Source organism: Mercenaria mercenaria, chromosome 6 (assembly GCF_021730395.1).
Source record: "Mercenaria mercenaria strain notata chromosome 6, MADL_Memer_1, whole genome shotgun sequence".
NCBI lineage: Eukaryota > Metazoa > Mollusca > Bivalvia > Venerida > Veneridae > Mercenaria > Mercenaria mercenaria.
Window position 1 is genome coordinate 86,127,258 of NC_069366.1, and position 6,004 is coordinate 86,133,261.

The following is a 6,004-nucleotide window of genomic DNA, read 5'->3' on the forward strand; positions in this document are numbered from 1 at the left end:
GCTGGATTATGATTGATTTTGCTTATTCCTAGGTGATGGATCATTTTTCTGGGTTTTTTTCTGGCGTCATTTCTTACAAGTTTTGTTTTGAGAATCTCCGATTTTTGATGGCCCTACCCTATCATCTTTGAAGTCAGTTTTATGTCCATACTCCTGTAAAAATTAAGTATATGTAATTTAAATGTAAATTGTTGAATATGTTCAAGATGATTGCAGTAAGGGATGTAATCCAGTTTTGGACTTGTGGTGAAAGCACAAGCTGTTGTAAAATGCTTGTTTCGTTTGGTGATGTTTTTGTTGATATAAAGAAGTCTTGCTTAAAAATCTGTTTTCATGGTTTTTGTAAAGTATAATTATGGACTTAAAATATATTTTTGTAACAGTTAAATGGAGTTGTAACAGTCCTAGTGAATGATTGACTACAGTTATACCTGTAATATACTTGTCTGCTACAGAACTAGGAAAAGAAATTCAATGATTTATTGAGGTAATTTGCTGTGATGTTTTGATCTTTATTATGTTTGAAAGTTATAACATGTCTGAGAAATTGTTTTTTGGGAATATTAAACAAACTGACTGGCTTTTGTAACTTGCTTGTCATTTCCTGTTGTTGCTGATGTTGTTTACTATATGATAGACTGCCATCTAAATTATGATAATAAGCAGACTAATGGAGTTATGATAACACAGTCTGAAGAGAAGACATTTATTGTTTTTAGAGCAAAGTTGTTGAAATATGTTTCAGTCTATAATGTTTATGATGTAAGGTTTTTACACAGTTGTCAGCTGAATACTGAAAGTTTGAGGTTCAGAAATGTAGCGTAAAAAGACATTCACAACAAGGGCATTACACAAGATTTAATAAGTTACGAGATTTAGCTTTTTAAAGCTCCAATCCTGTGGGTTTTTTTATTAAATTTTTTATTGTATGAATTAATTTCCAACATGTTTTCATGTGAGTGGAGAAAGAATTTTTAAAAAATAAAAAAATAAAAGTAACTTTGAAATGGGGCTTTGTCACCTCCAGTAATGTAGCTAGTAAGTTACCATATTACAGAAATTGTGAGGGCATTGTTTCTTACGAGTTTATTTACAGTCTAGATACATTGTTCTTGGATGAAGCTATATACAGCTGATTTGTACCAATCCCATGAATCTCGTGACCCCAAAGATGGAGTATTCTTAGGGTTGCAGCACTCCCTAGTTTACATATGTCAAGTTGTTATGAAAAACATGTATTTTACCAGAAGTTGCCCGTGGAAAGCATGCTTTATTATGTGACATTTGAACATTTGCTATTCTGAAAGCCAAATGTAGTGGTGATTTTTTAGATTCACATATCTACTTTAGAATTATGGACCATTCTATCAATTAAATCACATTGATAAAAAGAGGAAACAAAACTTTAAAAATAAGGAATGAATTACTACATAGCCACAATTTCTTCCTTAATTTATTGTTACAATAACTAAGGCTTTACAGCTTGTAAGTTTTTATTTTTAGCTCGACTATTCATAGAATAGTGAGCTATTGCACTCACCCATGCGTCGGCGTCCGCGTCAGCGTCCGCGTCCGCGTCCGCGTCCCGATTTTGGTTAAGGTTTTGTATGTAAGCTGGTATCTCAGTAACCACTTGTGGGAATGGATTGAAACTTCACACACTTATTCACTGTGACAAACTGACTTACACTGCACAGGTTCCATAACTCTATTTTGCTTTTTTACAAAATTATGCCCCTTTTTCGACTTAGAAATTTTTGGTTAAGGTTTTGTATGTAAGCTGGTAACTCAGTAACCACTTGTGGGAATGGATTGAAACTTCACACACTTATTCACTGTGATGAACTGATCTACATTGCACAGGTTCCATAACTCTATTTTGCTTTTTTACAAAATTATGCCCCTTTTTCGACTTAGAAATTTTTGGTTAAGGTTTTGTATGTAAGCTGGTATCTCAGTACTTACTAATGGGAATGGATTAAAACTTAGATACTTGTTCACTATCATGATCTGACATGCACTAAGCAAGTCCCATAACTCTACTCTCTTTTTTTTCAAAATTATGCCCCTTTTTCGACTTAGCAGTTTTTGGTTAAATTTTTGTATGTAATCTGATATCTCAGTATCCACTAATTGGAATGGATTGAAACTTCACACACTTGTTCACTGTCATGATCTAACATGCACTGTGAAGGTCCCATAACTCTACTTGGCATTTTTACAAAATTATGCCCCTTTGACTTAGCAGTTTTTTGTTAAGTTTTTGTATGTAAGCTGGTATCTCAGTATCCACAAATTGGAAAGGATTGAAACTTCACACACTTGTTCATTGTCATGATATGACATGCAGTACAGAGGTTCAATACCTCTACTTTGCATTTTACAAAATTATGCCCCTTTTTCAACTTTTGTATTCATTCAATTGACAAGGCTGTTGAATAGTCGAGCGTTGCTGTCCTCCGACAGCTCTTGTTTTAAATGGCAAGAGTAATGCAGTCTGTGTGTTGTGGTAAAACCACTTAAAAGTTATCATATTGAAGTTGTTACGGTAATGTAGCTTATGTTATAATGTTAAAATTGCTAGGGTAGTGCAGCTTGTGTTATTTTAATGAAACTGCTGTGTGTTTTTTTCACTGAGATTGTCAGAGCTTCCGGTAGATATACCAAACAAGTACTCTATAAAAATACTCATGATGAGGGCTCTGTGGCTGAGTGGGTAAGCCCTTACTTTGAATCACTCTCCCTCACTGCTGTTGGTTTCTAACCAAAGGATGTAGAATATTTTTATATGAGGAAGCCATCCAGCTGGCTAAGGTAACATTGTTGGTTCTACCAAGGTGCCTGTCCGTGCCTAAACACCAGAAGGGGCATCTGGGGTCTTTCTCAACCATTGAAAACTTGAGTCATCATACAGCCTCATTTGTGTTGGTTTCAAATCACTTGCCTTCACCACTGTGGGTTTCTAAGCTAGCTTGGGGTATTTCAACCCTACAAAAAAAGCTGTGTTGGTGCAACTCAACTAAACATACAGGTATGGAACAAAAAAAGGAATTTTGGCTCAAATTCTTTAATTCTTCTTGCACTGTTCGATTGATACACGATTGTATGCATGTTATACCAGGGCATTAGTTTTACATGGAGACAGTATTTTTGTACAATCTCATATCAAGTATTCTGCCAGTATACTTTACAAAATGGTCTATAGTATTTATATTTAGACAATGTTTTTATGAAGTATTTTAGACTATCTGTATCTCATACTGGTCAAACTGTTTTTATTAGCATGATTGTCTTCAGTGTAAAAAGTATATTTTGCACTATTACTGAGATTTGCAATATGTGTAAAGTTTGTTTTTGTGCATGAAAGTCAATAAATGCATATTTTTAATTACCAAACATAATATTAAAGATTAAAAACGACATTTGATACATACAGTTTGTTGTGTATATGTTTGTTTATTATCCATATTTTAACAGATTTTGAGAAACGATACAATCACAGTTAGTATGGAAATAATGCTATAAGTATTGCATGTTTACATTTTAAAGGAGTAGATCTACCTTCAGTTTTAATGTGTTGATCTGTATAATTTACTAGATATTAGGTAACATACAGTGTGGTTTTACTTTTGCTTACATTGCACACAACAAAGGCAATTTTTTTATGAACTTTCCTCATACCAGTTATTTGTATGCCAGTTACAAAAACATTATTAAGGCAGAGAAACTCTTGTTGGATAAATGACTGCTTTTGAGGTAAAAGACAAAGTTGAACATTCCTATGTCTAGAGTTCTGTGAGAAATGTAGCTTGCTCATACAACCATTTGTTTAGTGTTTATTTTTTGACAGCCACTCCTGTTTGCTGTGTTGAAACGATTTTCAAGTCAAAACACATTTCATTATTTATTTTCACATGTTTTATATTGCAGTAACAGTTGACTTTTAAATATTTGAACTGCATGTACGTTATAAATTTACTGTGAACTGCTGTGTATTTGGTCAACGCAAAAGTAGGTACACCTAAGCCCAGCTGTGCAAAAACCAATATTTGGGCTTTGCGAGCAGCAGGAATCCAGACCAGTGTACATTCATACTGTTCTTTTATTAATTTCAATAAATACGCAACTGATCAGCAAACATGGTTGCAGATCAGACTGCATGGATATGCAGACTGGTCATGATCCATACTGGTCGCAAAGCCCTAATGTTTGTTTCCGCACAGTGACGTTCACCTATCCATCAGGTGTAGGAGATTTTAGATATTTCTTTTCCTGTTATATCCCAGTTTTTTCTTATTATTTGTGTTTTATTGCTAACGATACCCAGGTGGATACGTTTCTCTTTGCCAACTCTTTTTAGTTTTGAATAAACCAGTTGAAACTCAGTTAATAATGTATTAGTTATTTATTGTTCCATCCCGAAGAAGAGGGATTATATTTATGTCTCGCCACCTCTGGGGGAGACATATTGTTTTTGCCCTGTCCGTCCTTCCGTCCGTCACACTTCATTTCCAACCAATAACTGGAGAATCATTTGACCTAGAACCTTCAAACTTCATAGGGTGTTAGGGCTTATGGAGCAGCCAACCCCTATTGTTTTTGGGGTCACTCCATCAAAGGTCAAGGTCACAGGGGCCTGAACATGGAAAACCATTTCCGATCAATAACTTGAGAACCACTTGACCCAGAATGTTGAAACTTCGTAGGATGATTGGACATGCAGAGTAGATGACCCTTATTGATTTTGGGGTCACTCTGTTAAAGGTCACAGGGGCCTGAACATGGAAAACAATATCCGGTCAGTAACTTGAGAACCACTTGACCCAGAATGTTGAAACTTCATAGGATGATTGGTCATACAGAGTAGATGACCCCTATCGATTTTGGGGTCACTCTTAAAGGTCAAGGTCACAGGGACCTGAACATGGAAAACCATTTCTGATCAATAACTTGAGAACCACTTGACTCAGAATGTTGAAACTTCATAGGATGATTGGACATGCAGAGTAGATGACCCCTACTGAATTTGGGGTCACTCTATTAGAGGTCAAGGTCGCAGTGGACAGAAAATGAAAATCCATTTCCGGTCAATAACTGAGAACCATTTGACCTAGAACCTTCAAACTTCATAGGGTGATAGGACTTACAGAGTAGAAGACCCCTATTGTTTTTGGGAGTCATTCCATCAAAGGTCAAGGTCACAGGGGGCTGAACATAGAAAACTCTTTCCGATCAATAACTTGAGAACCACTTGACCCCAATCTGACTAAAGTACATCTCCTATTACGCTACGCATAGGATCTGACAACGAGCTATTGATGGCCTCGTTCTGACAACCCTTCCGCTAGCCAATCAAAAGCTACCTTACAACATCCTGCAAGCTTTAAAACGCCTTGGGTTTTGATATCAACAATTTTTATGACAAAAGATGTCAGACAGCCGATTAGCTCAGTCGGTAGGGCACTAGCTTTGTAAACGAGAGGTCCCGGGTTCGAATCCTGGATTAACCGTAAATTTTTCTTACTCTTTGACATTCGAACAAGTTGTCTGATTGGTTCAAACAAAAATAGATTTGCGAAAATAAATATAGCAATATTGGAAATCCAAAATATACAGAAGACGAATGTGAATGGGTCGTTCTCAGATCTTCGTTTAGAAGATCAAGTACTTTAGTCAGATTGCACTTGACCCAGAATGTTGAAACTTCATAAGATGATTGGATATGCAGAGTAAATAACACTTACTGATTTTAGGGTCACTTGATCAAAGGTCAAGGTCACAGGGGCCTGAACATGGAAAACCATTTCCAATTCGTAACTTGAGAACCACTAGGCCCAGAATGTTGAAACTTAGTGGGATGACTGGACATGCCAAGTAGATGATTCCTATTGCAGCCAACCATCAGTGTGTGTTTGACTTTCGCTCCTGTCCTCTATTGATTTCTTGCCTATACGACTATGCATTGGGGGAGACATGCGCTTTACTACAAAAGCATCTTCTACTT